This window comes from Cervus canadensis, chromosome 22, assembly GCF_019320065.1.
Source record: "Cervus canadensis isolate Bull #8, Minnesota chromosome 22, ASM1932006v1, whole genome shotgun sequence".
NCBI classification, from domain to species: domain Eukaryota; kingdom Metazoa; phylum Chordata; class Mammalia; order Artiodactyla; family Cervidae; genus Cervus; species Cervus canadensis.
The window spans coordinates 57,879,142-57,906,135 of NC_057407.1; the positions used below are offsets into that span (position 1 = coordinate 57,879,142).

At 41.0% G+C, this 26,994-nt stretch overlaps 1 protein-coding gene and 1 long non-coding RNA gene across 3 annotated transcripts in view; one reads left to right on the plus strand and one right to left on the minus strand.

Moving 5' to 3' along the window:
* The window catches only part of VOPP1 (VOPP1 WW domain binding protein), a 146,569-nt gene that overhangs the window by 80,279 nt on the left and 39,296 nt on the right, over positions 1 to 26,994 (plus strand). The gene's annotated exons all lie outside the window — the stretch shown is intronic.
* Positions 1,270 to 26,864, minus strand: LOC122424538. The gene is made up of 3 exons (XR_006264465.1): positions 26,826 to 26,864; positions 22,472 to 22,476; positions 1,270 to 1,443 (listed from the first exon to the last, which is right to left on the minus strand). It is a non-coding gene; the product is annotated as an uncharacterized LOC122424538 (long non-coding RNA).

Genomic DNA, 26,994 nt, shown 5'->3' on the forward strand with positions numbered 1-26,994 from the left:
GGTCACTAAGAGTCAGACACGACTGAGTGACTTCACTTTCACTTTTTACTTTCATGCATTGGAGAAGGAAATGGCAACCCACTCCAGTGTTCTTGCCTGGAGAGTCCCAGGGACGGGGGAGCCTGGTGGGCTGCCGTCTATGGGGTCACACAGAGTCGGACATGACTGAAGCGACTTAGCAGCAGCAGCAAACACTTCTTTATTTTTTAGTTGAAGGATAATTGCTTTACAGAATTTTATTTTCTGTGAAACATTAGCATGAATGAGCCATAGGTATACATCTGTACCCTCCCTCTTGACCCTCCCTCCCACCTTCCCTCCGCATCCCACCCCTCTAGGTTGTTGCAGAGCCCCTGTTTGAGTTCTCTGAGCCATGCAGCAGATTCCCATTGACTATCTGTTTTACATATGATACTATAGGTTTCCATGTTATTCTCTCCGTTTTTCTCACTCTCTTCTCCCCTCTCCCTGTGTCCGTAAGTCTGTTCTCTATGTCTGTGTCTCCACTGCTGCCCTGCAAATAGGTTCATCAGTACCATCTTCTAGATTCCATGCGTGTGTGTTACTATATGATATTTATCTTTCTCTTTCTGACTTACTTCATTCTGTACAATATACTCTAGGTTCATCCACCTCATTAGAGCTGACTCAGATGCATTCCTTTTTATGGCTGAGTAATATTCCATTGTGTATATGTACCACAACTTCTTTATCTGTTCATCTGTTGATGGACATCAAGATTGCTTGCCTGCCTGTTCTAGCTATTGTAAATAGTGCCGTAATGAACATTGGGGTACATGTGTCTTTTTCAATTTTGGTTTCCTCAGGGTATATGCCTGGTAGTGGGATTGCTAGGTCATATGGTGGTTATATTCCTGTTTTTTAAAGGAATCTGCATACCATCTTCCATAGTGACTGGATCAATTTACATTCCCAACAGTGCAAGAGGGTTCCTTTTCTCCATACCCTCTCCAGCAATTTTTGTTTGTAGACTTTTTGATGATGGCCATTCTGACCAGTATGAGGTGATATCTCATTGTAGTTTTGATTTGCATTTCTCTAATAATGAGTGATGTTGAGCATCTTTTCATGTGTTTGTTAGCCATCTGTATGTCTTCTTTGGAGAAATGTCTGTTTGGGACTTCCGCCCACTCTTTGATTGGCTGTTTTTCTGATATTGAGTTGCATGAGCTACTTGTACATTTTGGAAGTTAATCGTTTGTCATTTGTTTCATTTGCTACTGTTTTCTCCTATTCTGAGATTTGTCTTTTCACTTTGTTTGTAGTTTCCTTTGCTGTGCAAAATCTTTAAGTTTAATTAGTTCCCATTTGTTTATGTTTATTTCCGTTGCTCTAGGAGATAGTTCACAGAGGATATTGCAGTCATTGATGTCATAGGGTGTTCTGCCTATGATTTCCTCTAACAGTTTTACAGTTTCTGGTCTTTCTACATGATGTCCATGTGTAGAGTTCTATCTTGTTGTTGAAAGAGGGTGTTTGCAAGAAAAAGAAATGCAAAAAAGCAAAATGGCTGTCTGAGGCGGCCTTACAAATAGCTGTGAAAAAAGGAAAAGTGAAAAGCAAAGGAGAAAAGGAAAGATATACCCATTTGAATGCGGAGTGCCGAAGAATAGCAAGGAGAGATAAGAAAGCCTTCATCAGTGATCAGTGCAAGGAAATAGAGGAAAACAATAGAATGGGAAAGACTACAGATCGCTTCAAGAAAATTAGAGATACCAAGGGAACATTTCATGCAAAAATGGGCTCAATAAAGGACAGAAATGGTATGGACCTAACAGAAGCAGAAGATATTAAGAAGAGGTGGCAAGAATATACAGAAGAATTGTACAAAAATACATCTTCACAACCCAGATAATCACAATGGTGTGATCACTCACCTAGAGCCAGACATCCTGGAATGTGAAATCAAGTGGGCCTTAGAAAGCATTGCTATGAACAAAGCTAGTGGAAGTTATGGAATTCCAGTTGAGCTATTTCAAATACTTTAAAAGATGATGCTGTGAAAGTGCTGTACCCAATATGCCAGCAAATTTGGAAAACTCAGCAGTGGCCACAGGACTGGAAAAGATCAGTTTTCATTCTAATCCCAAAGAAAGGCAATGCCAAAGAATGCTCAAACTACTGCACAATTGCACTCATCGCACACGCTAGGAAAGTAATGCTCAAAATTCTCCAAGCCAGGCTTCAGCAATATGTGAACCATGAACTTCTAGATGTTCCAGCTGGTTTTAGAAAAGGCGGAGGAACCAGAGATCAAATTGCCAACATCCGTTGGATCATTGAAAAAGAAGAGAATTCCAGAAAAACATCTATTTCTGCTTTATTGACTATGCCAAAGCCTTTGACTGTGTGGATCACAATAAACTGTGGAAAATTCTGAAAGAGATGGGAATACCAGACCACCTGACCCACCTCTTGAGAAACCTGTATGCAGGTCTGGAAGCAACAGTTAGAACTGAACATGGAACAACAGACTGGTTCCAAATAGGAAAAGGAGTACATCAAGGCTGTATATTGTCACCCTGCTTATTTAACTTATATGCAGAGTACATCATGAGAAACACTGGGCTGGAAGAAGCACAAGCTGGAATCAAGATTGGCGGGAGACATATCAATAACCTCAGATATGCAGATGACACCACCCTTATGGCAGAAAGTGAAGAAGAACTAAAGAGCTTCTTCATGAAAGTGAAAGAGGAGAGTGAAAAAGTTGGCTTAAAGCTCAACATTCAGAAAACTAAGATCATGGCATCTGATCCCATCACTTCATGGCAAATAGATGGGGAAATAGTGGAAACAGTGGCAGACTTTATTTTTTTGGGTTCCAAAGTCAGGTAGACGGTGATTGCAGCCAAGAAATTAAAAGACGCTTACTCCTTCTGAGAAAAGTTACGACCAACCTAGACAGCATATTAAAAAGCAGAGATGTTACTTTGCCAACAAAGGTCCATCAAGTCAAGACTATGGTTTTTCCAGTAGTCATGTATGGCTGTGAGAGTTGGGCTATAAAGAATGCTGAGCACCGAAGAATTGATTCTTTTGAACTATGGTGTTGGAGAAGACTCTTGAGAGTCCCTTGGACTGCAAGGAGATTGAGCCAGTCCATCCCAAAGGAGATCAGTCCTGAATATTCATTGGAAGGACTGAAACTCCACTACTTTGGCCACCTGATGTGAAGAACTGACTCATTAGAAAGATTGAAGTCAGAAAGAGAAGGGGACGACAGGGGATGAGATGGTTGGATGGCATCACCGATTCAATGCACATGAGTTTGAGTAAACTCCAGGATTTGGTAATGGGTAGGGAGACCTGGCGTGCTGCAGTCCATGGGGTCACAAAGAGTCAAACATGACTGAGGGACTGAACTGAAGTGGACTGAGTGTCCTTTCTCATCTCTTGTAATACTCTATATGTTAAGTTCTGTTTTGTCTTATATGAGAATTGTTACTCTGGCTTTCTTTTGACCTACGTTTGCATGGAATATCTTTTCCCATACTCTCACTTTCAATCTGTATGTGTCTCTAGGTCTGAAGCGGTTCTCTTGTAGACAGCATATATGTGGGTCTTGTTTTTTTTTAATCCATTCAGCCATTCCGTGTCTTTTGGTTGAAACGTTTAAACCATTTTCATTTAAAGTAATTATTGATATATTTGTTTCTATTGGCATTTTTGTAATTGTTTTGAGTTGGTTTTTGTATGTCTTTTCTTCTCTTGTATTTCCTTCCTATCGAAGTCCCTTTAATATTTATTATAAAGCTGGTTTGGTGGTGCTGAATTCTCTTATCTTTTGCTTGTTTGTGAAGCTTTTGTTTTCTCCCTCAATTTTGAATGAGATCCTTGCCAGGTAGAGATGTCTTGGTTGTAGATTTTTTTTCCCTTTCAGCACTTTAAATATATCCAGCCACTCCCTTCTGGCCTGCAGAGTTTCTGCTGAATGATCAGCTGTTAATCGTGTAGGGGTTCCCTTGTATGCTACTTTTTGCTTTTCACTTGCTGCTTTTAATTATGCTTTGTTTTGTTTAATCTTTGTTAGTTTGATTAGTATGTGTCTCAGTGTGTTTCTCCTTGGGTTTATTCTGTACGGGTATTTCTGTGCTTCACGGACTTGACTATTTCTCTTTCCATGTTAGGGAAGTTTTTGACTATAGGCTCTTCAAAGATTTTCTAGACCCTTTTTCTCTTCTGTGCATGCACACATGCTCAGTCATTTCTGTCATGTCCAACTCTGACCTTATAGACCATAGCCCACCAGGCTCCTCTGTTCATGAGATTCTCCAGACAAGACTATTGGAGTGGGTTGCTATGCCCTCCTCCAGGGGATCTTCCTGACCCAGGTATTGAATGCATGTCTCCTCCATCTTCTGCATTGCAGGAACTTTTTAACCCACTGAGCCACCCTTTTAGGGCCTGAGAAACCCCTTCGTCTTCCGGGAACCCTATAATTCAAATGTTGGTGCGTTTAATATTGTCCCAGAGGTCTCTGATGCTTTCTTCTTTTCATTCTTTTTCGTTTTTTCTACTCTTCAGCAGTTTTTTCCTCCATTCTATCTTCCAACACACTTATCCATACTCCTGCCTCATTTATCCTTCTATTGATTCCTTCTAGAATACTGTTAATTTCAGTAATTGTGTTATTTGACTCTGTTTGTTCTTTATTTCTTCTAGGTCCTAGTGAAATGTGTTAATTGATTCTTGCATTTTCTGCATTCAGTTTTCGAGGTTCTGGATCATCTTTGTTGTCATTAATCTGAGTTCTTTTTCAGATAGGTTGCCTAGTTCCTCTTCATTTATTTGACCTTGCGAGTTTTTACTTGTTCTTTCATTTTACAGCATTTCTCTGTCTTGTCCTCTTTTCTAACTTAATGTGTTTGAGGTCTCGTTTTCCTAGGCTTTATGGTCATAGTCCTTCTTCCTTTTGGTTTCTGCCATCAGTGAGAAAGGTTGGTCCCGTGGTTTGTGTATACTTTGTGTTGGGAGGGACTTGTGCCTGCGTTCTGGTGGTAGCAGATGAGTGTTTTTTCTTCTGGATGGGCAGGGCTGTGTGAGGTGGTGTGTTTTGGGGTATCTGTCTGCTGATGACTGGATTTGTGTTGTTGTCTTGCCTGCTGTTTTGTGACGTATTCTGCACTGGGTGCTGAGTGTCGGGTAATGCTGGGTGTTGGATACAGGTGGAGGCCTTTGTGGGAGCTTTCACTAATTAATGCTCCCTGGGGTTAGGAGTTCTCTGGAAGTCTTGGGTCCTGGACTCAGCACTCCCATGCAGAAGGCTGAGGCCCAGTCTCTTACTGGGAACCAAGACTCCGCAATCTCTCTCTGTGTCAATGATTTGGTTTGCTTTGTTTTCTCTTTATTTTCTTAGACATCTATTAAGGCCTTCAAATTACGTTTGTTACTGAGTCCAGGTCACTCTGCTCGTCACCTGATAGGCCAATGAGTCTGAGAGATGGGTGTCGAAGCAAGGAATCTGACTTTATTTGGAAAGTTGGCTGACCAAGAAGATGGCAGACTAATGTCTCAAAATAACCATCTTGCTTTAGTTCTTGATTCAGCTTCTTATGCAGATGTGGATCAACCTTGTCTTCTTTTGTGTTCTTGATTTTGTGTGTGTTCTTTCTTGAAAATGGATCTTTCTCAAATTGATTTGTAGATCAGCTGATGAACCATTTCCTGAGTTTTAGTAGTCAGAGGTCCTTTTTCCTTTGTTCCTTTATACATTTATTTATTCACTACATATTTTGTGAGTGTTTTGCATTGATAGAAACACACAAAGAAAGACAAGCCCTATTTTGTCACTCAGATGGTCTAGTTTGGATTCCTTTCACCTCTTATCTCTGCTGATAGTGAGGGGAAGGGTCCTAAAAATAGAAAAGTAACATCACTCTATTTTTAGAATACTGATGCTCTGTATAAAAATAACAAACGTAACATTCATTGAGCACTTAATTTGGCTAGGCATTGTTTTATGCACCTCACATGAATTTATGTCATTCAACCCCATAGCCACTTGAAAACTCCAACCACACACACCTAGTTCTTGAATCTATCTCTGATTTTTCTCTTCCTTTTCTCTCTGTTCCCACACCTCACCTGAATCCATACCTCTATTAATGCTCATCTAAACCATTGTTATAAACTACCCCCCAGTTTTATTAAGATATAATTGGTATATATCATTGTATAGATTTAAGGTATATATTATGGTAATTTGATACACTTATACATTACAAAATGATTACCACCATTGCATTAGCTAACACCTATATCACATCACAGAATTACAATTTTTTTTTTTTTTTGGTGATGAGAACATTTAAGATCGACTCTTTTAGTAACTTTAAAGTATATAATGAAATAGTATTAACTGGAATCACTATTCTGTGCCTTAGGTCCCCAAAACTTATTCATCTTATAACTGGTAGTTTGTACACTTTGACACACATCTCCTCATTGCATACCCCTGCCTGCCCTCATTGCCTGTAATAACCACTATTTTACCCTCTTTTTCTGTAACTTCTGCTTTTTAGATTCCACATATAAGTGAGATATCGTTGTTGTTGTTTAGTCACCAAATCATGTCTGGCTCTTTGTGACCCCACTGACTGTAGCCTGCCCGGCTCCTCTGTCCATGGGATTCTCCAGGCAAGAATACTGAAGTGGGTTGCCATTTCCTTCTCCAGGGGATCTTCCTGACCCAGGTATTGAGCCCATATCACCTGCTTGGCAGGGAGGATTCTTTGCAACTGAGTCACCTGTGAAGCCTAAGTGAGATCATAGATCTATCTGTATTTCATTTAGCATAACGCCCTCAAAGTCTGTCTATGTTGTTGCAAATGCCAGGATTTCCCTCTTTCTCAGGACTGAATAAAATTCCATTGTGTGTATATGTACATTTATTCATTCATCCATTGACAGACACTCAGATTGTTTCCATTTCTTGGCTGTTGTGAATAAGGCTGTAGGACACCATAGGATTGCAGATGTCTCTTCAAGATCTTATTTCCATTTCCTTTGCATATATACTGGAAGTGTAATTGGCAGTTGTATTTTTAATTTCCATAGTGGCTGCATCAATTTAAATTCCTCCCAGTAGTGTACAGGGTTCACATTTTCCATACCAACACTTTTCTTGTCTTTTTGATGATAGCCATTCTAACAAGTGTAAGGTGATACCTCTGTGTGGTTTTGGTATGCATTTCCTGATGATATGTGATATCAAGCATGTTTTCATGTACCTGTTGGCCATCTTTATGTCTTTTTTGGAAAATAATCTATTCATTTCCCCTGCCCATTTTAAAATTGGATTATTTTGTTTTTTTCTTGTTAAGTTATATGATTTCCTTGTATATTTTAGATACCAATCCCATATCTGATATATAGTTTGCAAATATTTTCTTCCATTCAGCCTTTTCATTTTGTTGAGTGTTTCTTTTGCTGAAAAGAAGCTTTTTAGTTTGATGTAGTCCCTTTTGTTTTTAGTGTTTTTGTCATTTGTGCTTCTAGTGTCATGTCCAAAGTCATTGCCTAGACCAATGTTGAAGATTTTCTTCCCAACATTTTCTTCTAGGAGTTTTAGATCCATTTCAAGTCAATATTTTTTAGTGGTGTAAGATAGGGGTTCGATTTCATTTTTTTTTACATGTGTTTCTTCAGTTTTCCCAGCTCTATTTGTTAAAGTGACTGTCTGTTCCCCCACTGGATGCTCTTGGCTCTTGTATTAAATATTAGTTGACCATTTATGCAAGGGTTCACTTCTGGGTTTTTTATTCTGTTCCATGGGTCAGTGTGTCTATACTCATGCCAGTACCAAATTGTTTTATTACGGTAGCTTTGTTGTGTAGTGTGAAGTCAGGGAGTGTAATACCTCCAGCTTAGTTCTTTCTCGTGATTGCTTTAGCTATTCAGGGTCTTTTGTGATTCCATAAAAATTTTAGGATTGGTTTACCTGTTGCTCTGAAAATACCATTGAAATTTTGATAGAAATTTCATTGCAGCTCTAGATGACTTTGTGATGGGTCTCCTTTCATTCTCTTCTCCCATCAAGTTCTCACTTCTTTCTAAATTACTGAAGATTTTGTGTCATTTTTGTACTTTAGAGGCATTAGGAAAAAGTTCAAGCCCTTGGCCAACTGTAAACTGTAGGTTTCCATGATATTTGTCTGATTTTATCTTCTTTATTTTGAGTCTCATGAAGGCAAGCCCCATAACTTTATTTTTATTTTTAAAGTATTTTTGTCTTTTTTAAAAATTGAAGTATAGTTTATTTACAATGTTGTATTAGTTTCAAGTGTACAGCAAAGTGATCCAGCTTATATATATATATATAGTTTTTCAGATTCTTTTGCATTGTAGGTTATTACAAGATACTGAATAGAGTTCCCTGTGCTATACAGTAGGACCACAACTCTTAAATGAACTCTCAATGCCTAGGACAGCACCTGGCACACAGGGGGCATCCCTGAACACTGAGTGGATCTGAGTGGGTGCTTTTCCATCCAGTGCTCACCACTTGGCAGTGTTGGCTCTGCTGGTTCCTCTCGGGCATTTCCATGGTCTCTGCTTGGGAGGCTTCTCAGTTCCTCTTTCCTTCAGAACCTGTTACTCCTTCCTTGTTGGCCTCTTGGAGAGTCCTCACAGAGTGCTGTAAATCCCTCGAGTGCTCATGGGATGGAGCCAGGGCATGTGCATCTGTTTGACTCCGTGTGCAGCGGAGTACATGGCGTGTGAGTGGCCCTCGATACCTATCTTCACCTTTGCAGTTTGTTTACTACCAACTTGTTTCACTCTTGATTTCATTTAACATATTCTGGCACCTTATCATTAATCATAGATTTTGAAATGTTTTGGGGTCCAGAAGATCAGCATTCAAATATATGCTCTATTACTTTTTTTTAAAGTGAGATGAATTTACCACAAAATAAAATTACAGGCCAACATCACTGATGAACATGTTTGCAAGAATCCTCACAAAATACTAGCAAACTTTATCCAAAAATGCATTAGGAGGATCATATACCATGATCAAGTAGGATTTATACCAGGGATGTAAAGAGATTTTTCAATATATACAAGTCAATCAGTATGATATGTCACATTAACAAATTGAAAATAAAAACCACATGATCATCTTGATAGATGCAGAAAAAGCTTTTATAAAATTCAACATCCATTTATGATAAAAAAAAAAATCTTCAGAGAGTGAGCACAGAAGGAAGCTACCTCAACATAATAAAGGACATGTATCACAAATTTGCAGTTAACATCGTACTCAATGGTGAAAAAAATGAAAGCATTTCCTCTAAGATTAGGAACAAGCCAAGAATGTCCATTATTGCCACTTTTATTCAGCATAGTTTTGAAAGTCCTAACCAGAGCAATCAGAGAAGGAAAGAAAATAAAAGGAATCCAAATTGGAAAGTGAAAAGTAAAACTGTCACTTGTTGCATAGAAAATCCTAAAGATGCTACCAGAAAACTACTAGAACTTATCAATGAATTTGGTAAAGTTATAGATACAAAATTAATATACATAAATTGGCTGCATTTTAATACACTAACAGCAAACTATCAGAAAGAGAAATGAAGGAAACAATTCCTTTTATCATCACATCGAAGAGAATTAATTATCTAGGAATGAACCTTCCTAAGGAAGCAAAAGACTCTCTGAAAAATATAAGGCTATAGTGAAAGAAACTGAAGACCACACAAGCAGGTGAAAAGATATACCATGTTCTTGGATTTATATGAATCAATATTTTCAAAATGGTTATACTACCCAAGGCAATTTACAGATTCAGTGCAATCTTTATCAAATCACCAGTGGCATTTTTCACAGAACTAAAACAAAAAATTTTCAGATTTGTATGGAAACACAAAAGACCCTGAATAGCCAAAACAATCTTGAGAAAGAAAGAAGACTGGAACTGGAGGAATCAGGCTTCCTGACTTCAGACTGTACTACAAAGCTACAGTCATCAAAACAGTATGGTACTCACACAAAGACAGACATATAGATCACTGGAACAGGAGAGAAATCCCTGAAATAAACCCATGCCGTTATGGTCAATTAATCTATGACAAAAGAGGCAAGTATATACAATGGAGAAAAGACAGCTTCTTCAATAAGTGGTGCTAGGAAAACTGGACAGCTTCATGTAAAAGAATGAATTAGAACATTCTCTAACACCATACACAAACACAAATTCAAAATGAATTATAGACTTTAACATAAGACTGGACACTCTAAAACTCCTAGAGGAAAACATAGGCAGAACAATCTTTAACATAATTGAAGCAGTATTTTTTTGGATCCATCTCCTAGAGTTATGAAAATAAAAATAAACAACTGGGATCTAGTTAAACTTAAAAGCTTTTGCACAACAAAGGAAATCATCAACAAAATGAAAAGACAACATATAGAATGGGAGAAAATATTTGCAAATGATGCAGCTGACAACGATTAATTTTCAAAATATACAAACAGCCCATACAAATCAATATAAAGGCATCCAATCAAACAATGGGCAGAAGAGTTAAATAGGCATTTCTCCAAAGAAGACATGCATGCTCAGTTGCTCAGCTGTGTCTAACTCTGTGACCCTTTGGACCATAGTCCATCAGTCTCCTGTGTCAGTGGGATTTTTCAGGCCAGAATACTGGAGTGGGTTGCCATTTCCTCCTCCAGGGGATCTTCCTGACCCAGATATTGAACCCATACCTCCTGTGTCTCCTACTTTGCAGGTGGATTCTTTGCCATTGAGGCATCATTGCTAATTATTAGAGAAATGCAAATCAAAACTACCTAACACAGATCAGAAGGGCCATCATCAAAAATTCTACAAACAATAAATTCTGGATAGGGTGTGGAGAACAGGGAACCCTCCCACATTGTTGGTGGGAATGTAAATTGGTACAGCCGTTATAGAGAACAGTATGGGGGTTCTTTGAAAACTAGAAATAGAGCTACCTTGTGACCCAGCAGTCCCACTCCTGGGCATGTACCTGGAAAAGGTGAAAACTCTAATTTGAAAAGATACATATACTATTCATTGTAGCACTGTTTACAATAGCCAGGGCCTGAAAGCAATCTAAATGTTCATCAGCAGAAGAATGGATAAAGAAGATATGGTGTTTACATATATATGTGTAAACATACATGTATATATGTATAAACATATGTATAAACATGTATAAACACACATATATATGAATACACGTACATACATATACACACAATGAAATATCACTCAGCCATAAAAATGAATGAAATAGTGCCATTTGCAGCCACATGGATGGTCCTAGAGATTATCATACTGAGTGAAGTAAGCCAGAGAAAGACAAATATCATATAATATCACTTATCTGTGGAGTATAAAAAAATATGATACAAATGAGCTTATATACAAAACAGAAATAAGACCAACAGACTTAGAAAATAAATTTATGGTTACCACAGGGGATGTGGGGGAGGAATAAATTAGAAGTTTGGGACTAACAGATATATATTACTATATATAAAATAGATATTCAACAAGGATCTACTTTATAGTACAGGGAACTCTATTCAATATTTTATAATAATCTCTAAGGAAAAAGAATCTGAAAAAGAATACATATGTATAATCTAGTAATTTGGCTGTACACTTGAAACTAACACAACATTGTAAATCAATTATGGTTCAATTAAGGAAAAATGGAGGTGAAATTTGCATAACAAAATTAACCATCGTAAAGCGAACAGCACCGTGGCATCCAGTACAGGCATGGTGCTGAGAAGTCACTGCATTTGTTCAGTTCCAGACGTTTCCATCAGGGCTCCTCATTCACTAGCCCCTTGACCTTCTCAATTAGCTTCTTTGGGAACTGTAGTATTGGCCTTCTGGATTGTGGCTCAGGGCCTTTCCGCTTGCTGCACCCTTGAGGCATGTCGGTGTCCAGACATACCCACAGGCTCAGTGTGGCACCAGGAAAAGATCTTGTTTTTACCATCCGGGTCAATTAACATGTGAAAGCTCTTCTCCCTGCTTTCCATCCAGTTGGGGCAAAGGAACACTTCTCTCCCAGGGGAGTGAGGAGCTGTGATTGGGATGCTCTCTAATCTGGCCCAGCTTACATTGTTGAAGGGTTGATTTGCTGCAGGTAGACACCAGCTGCAGAAAGATCACAACCTTGGCTTGGCTACAAGCGCTTGCCCTTGTGTGTTGTTCCTGGAAGCCAGCCCCATCGTGGTTTCTTTGGACATGGCACAGAAGGTAAGGGAGACTGGCGTCCAGTGGAAGCTTGCCCTTGCTGGGGTTCCGAGTGGTGAGGTTTGGCATTGTGGTCTGCACAGGATGCCAGACCTGCCTTAGGACACGCGTCAGGTGCCACATGCTTATGACTCAAGCAGCTGGGATGCTACACCTCCTTCGTTCAATCCACCTATGCCTGTTGAGTGTCTGCCACATGCTGGTTGTTGGGCGTTGGTTGTACAGGTCAGAGGTGGTGCTTGTGCCCCAGGGAGGTGTGAAAATTATGTATGACTGACCAGTTAATTTTTTGAAGCATCTTTAACATTAAATTTAAAAATTGTGAGTTATTAACAGATCTCATTTAACAACTATATTCCAGTATATTTATATATAGATATATACTCTGCCTTTCATTTCTACTGGGTAAAGTGCTTTGTGTAAGATTCTCCTAAGTAGATAATTCCTTAGAGATATATTGACTCAAGATGGTGTTTTCATTCTATTTCAGGGTTTTCCCTGCCCTGGAAAATATGTTAAAAGGACACCTCTATTTTGTGCTTATAGCTTACCTTAGAGCACACTGGGGAGAGAACATCCAGGTCACACACTTATTTTAGGGATTTTACTCTTACTTTTGAAATCTAATTTCATTTGTCTCACCAGAAGTCCCATATGACACTCTCTTGTCCCTCTGCATGTTCCTGAATTTCATTTTAGTGTTACAGCCATCAAGCTATTAGAGGCTATTTTTTTAAAAAAATAATTAGGTTTCCATTGTAGCTACCTGCACATGCAAAATGACTTTCCCTTGATTTGTTTATTTATCCAAATTATATCTGCCTCTGCCATTTCTCTTCATCAGGATTTTTTATTTCTTTAATTTGTTAATTTACAGCAGATGTATATACAAACAAAATATGTTCTCCTTCTCATTTTGAAAGAAAAAAATCCCTTTGGAACCAGAACAGAGAGGCAACACTTACTTTAAACTTTTTTCCTATGATGTTTTCTTCTCACCTATGCTTCCGCAACTTTTTTTCCTCTCTACAGGGGGCCCTTTCAAAAGCTTTTAATTACAATGCATCTTTTCTTGTGCTTTGCTTCTGAGCTTACTGGAGATACCTCCTGGTAGCAACAGTGTGATTTATAAATAGCAGGGAGGTCACCATGTCCTCACCAGTCCCTGTTCCTTTGCTTTCATTCTGGCCCTGGGTTCTTCTGCGGAGGACTGGGTCACTCAGCTGTCTTTGTCTGCAGCAGCAGGTGGCCAGGTGAGCAGATGGGGAGCTGCCTGCCAAACTGCACTTGCTGCTGGCCTCGTGGGGCTGCCTGAGTCCGCAGAGCCTGGCTTCCTTCCTGTTTGTTCAGAATCCAAGGTGGCAGTTGCCAGAGAAGAGTCCTGATGCAGTCTCCCATCCTGAAGTGGCCGGGCGCTCCGGTAGCTGTCCTGCTCCCAAGTGCACCTGTGCTCTGCTCTGCGTGTTCAGGAGGGCAGCCGCATGGCTGGGGCTAGTTCTGGGTCGGCTGTTCTCACCAGCAGATACTTGTAGAATATATTTGTTCATTTATTTACTTCTGGCTCCTGGACAGGAACTTGAACCATAGGTCCTCAGATTAAAAGTCTGATGCTCTTCGAATCATAGGATTCCCAGAAGAAGAAGACAAAAAGAAAGGGCATGAGAAAATACTTGAGATAATAGTTGAAAACTTCCATAAAATGGCGAAGGAAATAGCCACCCAAGTCTAAGAAAGCCAGAGAGTCCCAAACAGGATAAACCCAAGGCGAATCACCCCAAGACACATATTAATCACATTAATGAAGATCAAACACAAAGAGCAAACATTAAAAGCAGCAAGGGAAAAGCAACAAATAACGCACAAGGGCACCCCATAAGGATAACAGCTGATCTTTCAATAGAAACTCTTCAGGCCAGAAGAGAATGGCAGGACATACTTAAAGTGATAAAAGAGAAAAACCTACAACCCAGATTACTATACCCAGTAAGGATCTCATTCAGATATGAAGGAGAAATCAAAAGCTTTACAGACAAGCAAAAGCTGAGAGAATTCAGCACCACCAAACCAGCTCTTCAACAAATGCTAAGCGATATTCTCTAGACAGGAAACACAGAAAAGGTTTATAAACTCGAACCCAAAACAACAAAGTAAATGGCAGTGGGATCATGCTTATCAATAATTACCTTAATGTAAAAGGCTTGAATGCCCCAACCAAAAGACAAAGACTGGCTGAATGGATACAGAAACAAGATCCCTATATATGATGTCTACAAGAGACTCACCTCAAACCAAGGGACACATACAGATGGAAAGTGAAGGGACGGAAAAAGATATGTCACGCAAATAGAGACCAAAAGAAAGCAGGAGTAGCAATACTCACATCAGATAAAATAGACTTTGAAATAAAGGCCGTGCAAAGAAACAAAGGACACTACATAATGATCAAAGGATCAATCCAAGAAGAATATATAACAATTATATATGCACCCAGCATAGGAGCACCGCAGTATGTAAGGCAAAGGCTAACAAGTATGAAAGGGGAAATTAACAGTAACACAATAATAGTGGGAGACTTTAATACCCCACTCACACCTATGGATAGATCAACCAAACAGAAAGTTAGCGAGGAAACAAAAACTTTAAATGATACAATGGACCAGTTAGACCTAATTGATATCTATAGGACATTTCACTCCAAAACAATGAATTTCACCTTTTTCTCAAGTGCACATGGAACATTCTTCAGGATAGATCACATCCTGGGCCATAAATCTCACCTTGGTTAATTCAAAAAAATTGAAATCATTTCAAGCACCTTTTTCTGGTCACAGTGTGATAAGATTAGATGTCAACTACAGGAAAAAAAAAACTATTAAAAATACAAACACATGGAGGCTAAACAACACGCTTGTGAATAACTCACAGGAGAAACCAAAAAGGAAATCAAAATATGCATAGAAACAAATGAAAATGAAAACACAACAGCCGAAACCTATGGGATTCAGTAAAAGCAGTGATCACCCGCTGCTCCAGTTTGTGCGGTTCCTGAGATGTCTTTATTGGGTGCTGAGCTGGAGCTTTATGACAGTCAGGTACATGGGTGTTTATCTAGACCGTGACTGTTTTCATTTGATTTTAAACAAGCCGGAGAAAGCTTGTGATTTAGATGTGCATGTTTCCTCTTCTTTATGAATAGAAATGCATCTGGTCACTTCTTTCAGAAAATTGAAGGTAGGTTAGAAATATGTTCGGTCTCCTTAACTAGACACCAGTGATTTAAAACCAGCATGACCCTGTGGCCTTCTGTAGAGCTGGCCAGTGGAAAAGGACACAAAAGGTCTTTGATGTTCCTTTACTCTCTTGGAATACTAAGGAAACCTTAAGACCATCGCTGCCTAATTTTCCAAATGAAGTAACTGATGCAGGAGATGCCAAGCTATCCACCTGGGCCTTTCAAGGGTCTTTTTGTATGACTGGGTCACACCTCTAGCTGCCACATGGATGGAACAGAGATGCAGGACATTGGGGTTCTGGGTGTTGTGTTTGTACACTTATTCTAGTTTTGGATTCATCTCTAAGTACCATTGAAATAGAGAATGTGATCTACTGAAACAAACTAAGAACCTCTAGAAATCTCCACTGAGTCTTGAGGGAATCTACAACTGCCCACCCAGCTCACAGGAGAGAACAAAGGAAACAGAAGGAATATAAATGGAAGACAGGATGCATAAACAGGTAGTGAGGACACACATCAGGGTCAGGCACGGATTTCTGCAACCTTTGTTGAGTACCTGTTGCTTGCATACCACCACTGCAGCAGAGACTGCTTGTCTTAACGACTCTAGTAGAGATGGGGGAGGCAGGCCTCAGGCCCATCTCCTGCAGCTCTAGGAGGGGCCATTACTTCCAGCATGGTTTTTCTCTGGCTATTGATTTTGACCAGGCCGTTTTCAGACCCTGTTTCCATGTTTCCCATTGGAGTGCTGAAGCTTTGTTCAAAGTACAAAGCTGGTTTACCTGGTTTATCACATCTCTCTGGGTTCATGTCTCTGCTCTGAATAATTAAGTGGGTGAACTGTTCCCAAGGTGTCAGATCAAGATCCTAGAAACAGGCTTTGTAGAGCTGGCACTCAGCTAGGAGGTTGGTGTCAGTGTCGGCTCAGGGACCCTGCATTATGACTGTCTGTGCCCAGTGCCCCCAGCAGCTTGGGGAGCCTGATCTGTGTGCAGAGTGGGGACAGGGCAGGGCAGGGGGGTTTCAACTGGTGAAGCAGCTGAGCACAGCCTTTGGTAGCACCTGGGGCGGGGGAGGTATCTGGTCTGGGGACAGATACACTAAAGAAGAACTTTTCTTCTCCCTCATTTTTGTTGTTGGGCTTCTCAGTGAAGACTCCTGGTGTAAATTGAGGGCATTTTCATGCCCTTAGAACAGGGAGAAAGATGTCACTGTAACTCTCCTTTCAGATATCTAGACTCCTGATATGGTTTGAATATTTGTGCCCCCCCCCCCCATCCACACACACACAAATTTCCACGTTGATTCCTAATGTACAAAGATAATAGTATTAGAAAGTAAAGCCTTTGGGACGTGCTGAGGTCATGAGGGAGGAGCAGTGCTCTTGGAAAGTAGCCCTTGGAGAGCTGCCTCACCCCATCTCCCATGTGAGGACCCAGTGAGAAGGCTGTGAACCAGGAGGGGTCTCATCAAAACACAACCATGAGCTTGATCTTGGACTTCCCAACCCCCAGAACTGTGAAAAGTAAATTTATGTTGTTCATATGCCACCTAGTTGGTAGTATTTTGTTATATTGACCAAAACAAACTAAGATAACCTCTAAAATATTAAGTTTTATATGTATTCTGTAACTTGATGTTTTTGATTAACTATTGTAAATCTTCTAAATCGATATACAAAGCAACCTCATTGGCTTTCACAGTGACAGAGTGTTCCTTGAGGAGGTACCATAATTCATTTATACATTCCGTTATAATCTTTGTACATTCAGTTAGTGCCGCTTTTGTTTTGCAGGTCTGCATTTCCTTGTCTATTAAAATTTGAAACGGTACTCATAAACAAATTTTTAATTCACTTGGTAGCAAGAATGGATTTGAACAACATGAGGCCTTTAAAATTCTTTTTAGAACTCCATTTAGTGTGATGTCCTAAAATATAAACTGAGATATATTAAAATTTTCAAGAGTTTATTGGAGGAAATATCGATTCAAATTGGGCAGCACCATCCTGGCAGTGGTGAGGAACATTCCACCCTCGGGAGCCAGGGGCCAGGTGTTTATTATACAGAAGCAAACAAAGAAGTGATTTGATAGGCTACAGTGTAAGAGGTTGCCTCCTCTGGGAAAGTCCTTTTGGCTCTTGGTCATTGGTTTCCTTCCCAACCTGAGGCATTCACAGGAATCTGGCTCAGGTTTCAGCTTGCTTACTAGGCTTGGCAGCCAGCCATCAGAGCCCCCTCAGGCTAATGACCTTCTTGTTTGAGAACTTGAACAGGTGTTTTGTGTATTTCAATGCAGATTTTGCTGGCAGTGTTATGTAGCACATTGTGTTACGTATCTTATCATTCATAATTCCAGACAGTTTTCAGTCTCCACATATCTAGTCCCAGGAGTTTGGAGAAAGGAATCTGGTATGCCCCCATGCTCAATAAACATTTTCCTACAAGTACTGGAACTTACTTTGTTGTGAGATGGATTTGCAGAAATATCCATCTCTGGATTGCTGAAGCAAAAGTTATGCTTGCTTTATATATTTTTTAAAATACTGTTAGTCTCCCAAATGTTGTGTTGGCCATCAGAGTGTGGGAGCAGCTGACCTTGCTTAGCACCACTGGGTGGAACACTGTGATCAGAGGACACTCTGTACTTTGGGCTCTTGTTGGTTATGTGTTGTCTCATCACGGGGAGCTCTCTGCTGCAGCATCACCTCTGCTAAAGGCAAACACTTGTGATGTGCCAGGAACTGTGGTAGGCACCTGGGCTATACATAGAAGAATGTGCTAGGATTGCTCTTAAGCTCATGGTCTGAGGGGGATAGATGCCTTTAACAATGAGCAGATGTTGTACATGGTCAGAGGTAGAAACACAGCAATGGGAGGATTCTGTCCTAGGGGGAGAATGAGGGGTGGTGCTGAGAAGGTCCTCACAAAGCTGACCTTTGACAGCCGAGGAGCAGTTTCAGAGGCTCTGATAAGAGTGTATCTGGGGAACCACAAGTCTGGAGTTGAGGCTGCCTTGCTGATGGCCAGGGCTGAGGTGAAGAAGGAGGGTATGGCACATTGAGGGTGTCAATGGCCTTCTGATGAGCTGAGACCTCCTTCTGCATAAAGCGAGTCTACAGCACCAGCTTGGCCTCTGAGAAGGCTGCCAGTGCAGCCCTGAGCTAAGGAGGTTGCCCTGCATTGAGGGCACAGGGCGGTGGGTCTGACTCCTTCAGTGAAGCTGGGCTGAGAAACAGGTCAATGGGCCCAGATGTACCTCAGAAGAATCAGTGTGGGGACGAAGGGAGTCAGGAACTTAGAGGTCTCTGCTTGGCAGACGGTGAGAGCAAGTGTGAAGAAATCAGGCTCAGTGAGGGTTTTTGCAGGAGGGTGTGGGGGTTATCAAGTTTGAAGTTTTTGCACAAAGTCCCGGCAGTGGGGGCTTTGATTCTGCAGCTCAGGAGGCTCCAGAGACAAAATATAAGTTTAGGAGCTCTGAACACATAAGGAAGAGTTAAACCAACTCAAGTAAAAGTGAAGCTGAGAAAATAAGTCGGGTGTCAGTCTGAATCCAAGTTTCTACATTTTTGAGCTGATGGATCCTAGGATCTGTCTGCTTTCCAGAGCTCTTGGCCACACTCACCATTCTATTTATGCCTTGCTTGTGTTATTTCAATGAAATGAAATTTAGTATCAGATTTCTTTAATTCTAAAATAGGAGGGCTTCTGATTTTCATTTTTAATAATACCTGACTGGTCAGAATTTACTTTATAATCTGAGAGTTAATTAACCCAAGCTGAGAATTAATATAGAAGGATATTAAAAAGCAGAGACATTACTTTGCCAACAAAGGTCCGTCTAGTCAAGGCTATGGTTTTTCCAGTGGTCATGTATGGATGTGAGAGTTGGACTATAAAGAAAGCTGAGCACCGAATATGCTTTTGAACTGTGGTGTTGGAGAAGACTCTTGAGAGTCCCTTGGACTGCAAGGAGATCCAGCCAGTCCATCCTAAAGGAGATCAGTCCTGAATATTCATTGGAAGGACTGATGTTGAAGCTGAAACTCCAATACTTTGGCCACCTCATGCAAAGAATTGACTCATTGGAAAAGACCCTGATGCTGGGAGGGGTTGGGGGCCGGAGGAGAAGGGGACTACAGAGGATGAGATGTCTGGATGGCATCACCAACTCGATGGACATGGGTTTGGGTGGACTCCGGGAATTGGTGATGGACAGGGAGGCCTGGCATGCTGCGGTTCATGGGGTCACAAAGAGTCGGACACGACTGAGTGACTGAACTGAACTGATAGAAGGATAAGTTTTCTGTTTTCCAGGATAGAGTTGGATAGAATTGATATTAAATGATCAGCAATTTACTGAAAGGAGGGAAGAGGAGAAACCTCTACTACAGAAACACAAGGGCAGAGTTTCAAAACCTGGAGCCAGCAGAGCCCGGTGCCTGTGGGGAAGCCACTCAGGCTATCTTTCCTCCTCTGCTCATTCAGCTCTGGGTGCAGCTGGGCTTGGAGGTGGCAAAGAAACGAGCACTTTTAGCCTGTTTAGTCTGTTATATTTTAGGTATTATAATAAGCACTTATAATGCTTTCTCCATGGAGGAAGTAGCTTGAAATTTCCCTACATAAACTCCATATGCTACCCTAAGTTCAACAGATTTTGCTTTATTCAGATTTGAAATGTTTTCTGGTAAAAGATGTGTCCCTGGAGGAATGACTTAGGGCACGTCCTCCCACCCCAGAGGCTCATGGTTGGTCTTGTCACAGCCACTGCATCCCCCTCTTTGCAGCCCAGATGTGTGTGACTTCACCATGAGGTACTGAAAGGTCATCAAACTGTAACCATCCATCTCCACAGATGGGCAAACCTCTGCCTGTCAGGGAAACCAAGTCAGACCAGGAAGGAAAGATTCTGATATGTGACTCCTCAGCTTAGGTTGACAGAAAGAACCATCAATTCATCCTCAGGTCTGTGAAGTTTTTGACATATTAGCCAGCATATTAAGATGTAAGGTCTAAAGCCTGTGACTGGAGAGGTGAAAGTTCTTCTGAAAAGACTTTTTCTCACAGATATTCAATACTGAAACTTACCAAAATATGTCTGTTACCTTGTTTGTGATCATGGTATTGTATATGGGTTTGTATGTGTACAAAGTCAACGAACTGTGCATACTAAATATACACAGTTCTTTGTATACTAATTATACTTCAGTAAAACTATTTAAAAAAGAAAGCAGATCAAGAAAGCCAAGATAGTGTCTCCTCCCCTGAGATGCTCCTCCCGGGTGCCCCGAGAGCAAAGACTGATGCCCATGTTCTCGGTGCAGGGCCTGGGTTCTCCATCCATCTTGGCTGTGCTCTGGACTCACCTGAGCAGTGATTCCAAATCCACAGGTCTCAGAGGTGTGTCTGAAAGTTGCCCAGTAATTGGGAGTCAACCAGAGTTGAAAACCACTGTTTTCCAGACTGTTCATCACAGGGTGTCCACCTGAAGCTGCAGGGGCTCCTCCTGGGCTGCCTCCTTTCCTCTTTAGATGCCCACAGGTAAAGGGTTCTCACTGGAGGACTTACTGCAGCCTTGTTGAAATGAATGACTTTCCCATGGCAGGTCTGGGCCCTAGAGGAAAGGCTGGAAATATGATCTGCCATGTTATGCCATAATAAGGCTAAAAATAAATGAATGCATTAGATAATATTTTAAGACCTTGTTATAGGAAGGTAGAATGGGTGGTAAGTAATATATTTTGGATGATAGACTCAGTATTGGGAAAGAGATGTCTGTGACACATGGATATCCATCTGAACAGGAAGAGTGCTTTGGGGGAATTAGTGGGAAACCTGAAATGTCATGAAAATCACAGAATACTTTGTTTAAGGAGAGAAGAGGCAGGAATTCCCAGGATATCAATATGCCAAGAAAGCAAGTAGCCTACTGAGATTTTAAGTGCAGAGTAGTAGGGAACCCATATGAAGGCTTCAGGAGAATCTAAAAAAGATTGTTAATGGGGCCTTTTGTGATCATTTGGAAATAATTTGGCTTTGCCTGCTAACATCCTGTGAGGTTGGACTCATTGTTTCAATGGAATCATGAGACTGATTTGATGGTCCTGAGTTGTATGGAGACATGTAATAGCAGGTCTCTTATTCCAACTGATAAGATAGGGAGTTCTGGTCTAAATAAACAGGCCAGTTAGGTAGATTTGTGGCTGGTATAATAGCTGTACCTATAAAAGTATGATTCATAAAATGCCAACATGGAAGGAAGGTCTTTAATGGAACTGATCTGTCTGAGACAGCTCATCAGAGAACACCAGATAGTGTTTGGGTAACGTGCGTGGGTGCACACGCCCCCTCTCTTCCAGCAGGGTCCTTCCTTTCTGCCTACACTCCTGCCATCTCCTCTCTGACCTTCCATGAGCTCGGCCCTCTATGTGGAGTGGCCTTTTCTCTTTCCCTTGCGTTGAGTTTCTTACTCCAGGTAGCCTGTCTGACTGTGGAGGATGTCAGGTTCTGGACTGTGGTTTAGGATGTGAAAGGTCCCCCTGTCTCTTCAGGCCCAAGCCTCATGCTACAGCTTCCTGTGGGGCTATGCTGTGGTCATTGCAGAGAAGAGGAGCAGGATATATTCTTGATCTCGGTTCTTGATATAAGTGACAGGAGTCTGGGAGGAATAGTGAATACATTGAGTGACAGAATGAGGCTCCCAAAGCTCCTGACTGGCCCAAATAATGAGCCAGATTCCTAGGTTTAAATTTTGTTATGAATAACTCTAAGTCCCTGTATTTAGGGCCCCGAGCCCTGTGCCAGTTCAGGGTGGGAAGACAGAACTGACTGAGAAAAGCTTGGAAGCTCAGTTGACAGAAAGTTCTTGATGACTCAGCTATGTTGTGGTTGCTGAAAATGTTAATACTGTCTGAAGCTGCAGTGGTGAGACTGAATGGGTGTTTTTTCCTAATGATGGGGAGCCAATTGTACCCAAACTGGACATGCTTTCCTGGAGGTAAGAAGACTCCAAAAGCATGAGGACCCCTGCAGATGCTGGAGGGTGCACTCCCACTGGAACGGCTGTGGAAGGTGTGAGCAGCCAGCCTCTAGTGGGGAAGTTGAGAGGGAAGGTGAGTAGCGATGTGGCAGGGAGAGCGGGGTGGGGGCAGAGCTCTTTGGGTTCCTAATGGGGGCCTGCCGAGGGCACTATGCTGAGGGACCGACGACCTTGCCTCTGCCCCCGTTTCATTTCCCCTTTGGAGTTTTCTCTCACACTGTGGGGCTGTGTTTAGTGGTTTCCCGGAGCCCAATTTCTCACAGTTGAGGGGAAAACCTCTGGTAACCTTGAATGTACTTCCTGATTCTAGCTCTGGAAGTCTGTAAGCATCTGCCTTGTGTTCTGCGCTGTGGGAAAATGCAGATGATAGTAATAGTCATGTAAGAAGCAGGTCCAGGTGTCAAGATCCATACGGTATATAACTGAGGAGAACAGACCAACCATCAAACTAAGAAACTGGAGAGGAAAAAAATGTTCTGGCTGATACATAGAAGGGAGAAAATAGCCCACTGAGATTTATCCCAGCATATTTGGGAAGAGTTGGCCTTGTGCTTAAGATGGGATTGATGGGAATTTACTTAAAACCCTAAAATGTCCTTATTTCAGCCATGCTCCTTTCTTTAACACCAAAAAAAAAAAAAAAAAAACCATCCCCCATGAACTCCATGTCTAGTCCTCCAGCTTGATGACTCAACTCATATTTCAGTGGCTGCACTAAATGCTGGGATGATTTTCCATGAATCAATTTAAACATAAATTACCATTTTACAGCACAATAAAAAATCTCTTCACCAACATTTGGCTATTTTTTTTAATAGAGTTTGTAACTTTATTAATATTGGACACTCTCTGATTTGATGTTGCTTTCTGTCTCTCTACTCTTGAGACTTATGTGACTCAAAAGCTGACAATGGATGTGTCTGCTGTGCAGACTCTTCCCTTCCTGGGCTGTGCTGAGGTGGCACGTGCTTACCTCTTAGGCTCCTTGAACTCCCAAAGGGGCCATCCTGTTATATTTGCATTTAATCGCTGCCATGACAAATCTCTAACTTGGGGCAGACATACTTGCAGGCAGAAGCATCCTCAAAACCACATCACCTTTCATTTTCCTGGAGGGAAACACTCTGATTTTACCTACGTGTTCACACCTACTCACAGTGGACCATTCCTTTTCTGACCTTATAGAAACTTGTGCTGGATCCTGGGATGCAGTGGAGGATACTTGGTTAACAAGAAGCAGACCCAGGGGCCCATTTCAGCTAATGTACATGCTCTTTTCACTCTTCTAAAGCAATCGTGTATTTCAGAGCCTTAGACCTATAATTTAAAATGTCTGGGAGTAGATTTATTAATGGTACTGAAAAGCAATGTCTTCCTTTCTGCTGCAAGCTTGAAGATCTGGCACACAGAGTAGAACAAGAAGGAAAATGCAGTTCTGCTGTCTCCCTCTTAAGTAGCTCTGCACACAGCAAAGAGAAGGTCATGGGCTTAAGTCAGTCTTCAGCTGTCCTTTGGAACACCAATGCCATCTCAAGGCTTGGGCACTGGAAGCACAAGACCGGGTGTGTCGGATGATGACTTATTTAGTAGCTAGACTGCCTGCTAATGTTGGCTGCTTTTAATTAAGCTCTGTATTGCAATTAACATTCTTTTTATAATTGCAGTTATTTGGAATGTCAGCAGGGGTGTGCTTAGGGCCCCAATTTACCAGCAGGTTCATTGGAAGAAGGGGCTTCCCTTGTGGCTCAGCTGGTAAAGAATCCGCCTGCAATATGCGAGACCTGGGTTCGATCCCTGGGTTAGGAAGATACCCTGGAGAAGAAAAAGGCTACCCACTCCAATATCCTGGTGTGGAGAATTACCTGGACTGTATAGTCCACGGGGTCGCAAAGAGTCAGACACGACTTCACTTCACTTCATTGGAAGAAAGCGGCAGAGAGAAGGGGGTGACAGTGTCACCCCATGGGTAACTGCATGCTCCTTCAAGTAGTTGACACATCCAAGCATCCACACGGGGAGGCAGGCCAGTACCGCAGGTAGCACGGGTGTGCTTGGAGTGAATGGATCTTCAGCTAAACAAAGAGAGCATAAAGGACACTGTCTTGTGGAATGAAAGCAGATAATCAGTTGACTGCATATTTCTGCTGGTGTTCCAAATTTGGATCCTGAAAAGTGAGAGGTAGAGCACTTAGATCTTGAATCTTGCTAACAGAGAGTAATTTGAATTAGTATATCAGAATCAACATACTTTTTAAAATGTTTTTATGACATTTAATATTGAATTACAGTAGGACTTTGTTGCTTATCTATTTTTTACTTGGTTTTCTGTATCTGCTATCCTAAGACTCCTAATTTATCCCTCCCTCACTCCCCACCATTCCTCTTTGGTAACTGAATGTTTGTTTTCTATGTCTGTGAGTCTCTTTCTGTTACATAAGTAAGTTCGTCTGTGTCATAGTTTAGAATCCACATATAAATGATATCATATGGTATTTGTCCTTCTCTGACTTTGCTTAGTATAACAATCTCTAGGTCCTTCTATGTCACTGCAAATGGCATTATTTTATTCTTTTTAAGGCTGAGTAGTATTCCACTGTATAAAAATTGGTATACTTGCAGTCTTTGTTCCCAGACTGAGGTATGCGTGTGTGTGTAATTTGAGACAGGAGGCTCTGAATATGTTTAAAAGTTTGTGGAGATTCTAATCATGTTTGCCTCTTCTAACATGGGAGCTAGTTTGCTGCAGCAGTTCAGGTTTCAAAGCAGTAAATATTTCCTGATGCATACACCTCTGAAGGCAAGTGTTTTATCAAATCAGGACCCCATCCTTATGGCCTCATTTAACTGTAATTACCTTTTCAAAGGGTCCATCTTTAAATTCAGTAACACTGAGGGTAAGGACTTAAAATAAACACAGGCACTTTGGGGAGACACAGTTCAGTCATAACAACGTCCATCTGCATCACCTCCCACAGCTTCTGAGTGTGGCCCACAGAGTTCCATGCACCAAAAAAGAGGGGGAAAGCCTCACTAAATTTTTATCCTTTAATTATTTTTTATTGAAGGATAATTGCTTTACAGAATTTTGCTGTTTTCTGTCAAACCTGAACGTGAACCAGCCATAGGTATACATATATCCCCTCCCTGTTGAACCTCCCTCCCATCTCCCTCCCCACCCCACCCCTCTAGGTTGATACAGAGCCCCTGTTTGAGTTTCCTGAGCCAGACAGCAAATTCCCGATGGTTATCTATTTTACATATGGTGATGTAAGTTTCCATGTTACTCTTTCCATTCATCTCACTGTCTCCTCCCTTATCCCCATGTCCATAAGTCTATTCTCTATGTCTATTTCTCCACTGTTGCCATATAAATAAATTCTTCAGTACCATTTTTTTAGATTCCATATATATGCGTTAGAATACAGTATTTATCTTTCTCCTTCTGACTCACTTCACTCTGTATAATAGATTCTAAGTTCATCCACCTCATTGGAACTGACTCAAATGTGTTCCTTTTTGTGTTTACGTACAACAACTTCTTTATCCATTCATCCGTCAATGAACATCTAGGTTGCTTCCATGTTCCAGCTATTGTAAATAGTGCTGCAATGAACAATGGGATACATATGTCTCTTTTGATTTTGGTTTCCTCAGGGTATATGCCTCGGAGTGAAATTGCTGGGTGATATGTGGTTTTATTCCTAGTTTTTTAAGGAATCTCCCTACCATCTTCCATAGTGGCTGGATCTATTTACATTTCCACTAACAGTGCAAGAGTGTTCCCTTTTCTCCACACCCTCTCCAGCATTTATAGTTTGTTGACTTTGATGAGGACCATTCTGACGGGTGTGAGGTGGTATCTCATTGTAGTTTTGATTTCCATTTCTCTAATAATGAGTGATGTTGAGCATCTTTTCATGTGTTTGTTAGCCATCTGTATGTCTTCTTTGGAGAAATGTCTGTTTAGGTCTTTTCCCCACTTTTTGATTGGTTTGTTTGTTTTTCTAGTATTGAGTTGTATGAGCTGCTCGTATATTTTGGAAATGAATCCTTTGTCAGTTGTTTCATTTGCTGTTATTTTCTCCAGTTCTGAGGGTTATCTTTTAACCTTGTTTATAGTTTCCTTTGCTTTGCAAAAGCTTTTAAGTTTAATCTGGTCCCATTTGTTTACTTTTGTTTTTACTTCCATTACTCTAGGAGGTGAGTCAAAGAGGATCTTGCTTTGATTTATGTCATTGAGTGTTCTGCCAGTATTTTCCTCAAGAATTTTATAGTTTCTGCTCTTACATTTAACTCTTTAATCCATTTTGAGTTTATCTTTGTGTATGGTGTTAGGAAGTTTTCTAATTTCATTCTTTTACATGTAGCTGTCCAGTTGTCCCAGCACCATTTATTGAAATGGCTGTCTTTGCCCCATTGTATATCCTTGCCTCCTTTGTCAAAAATAAGGTACCCA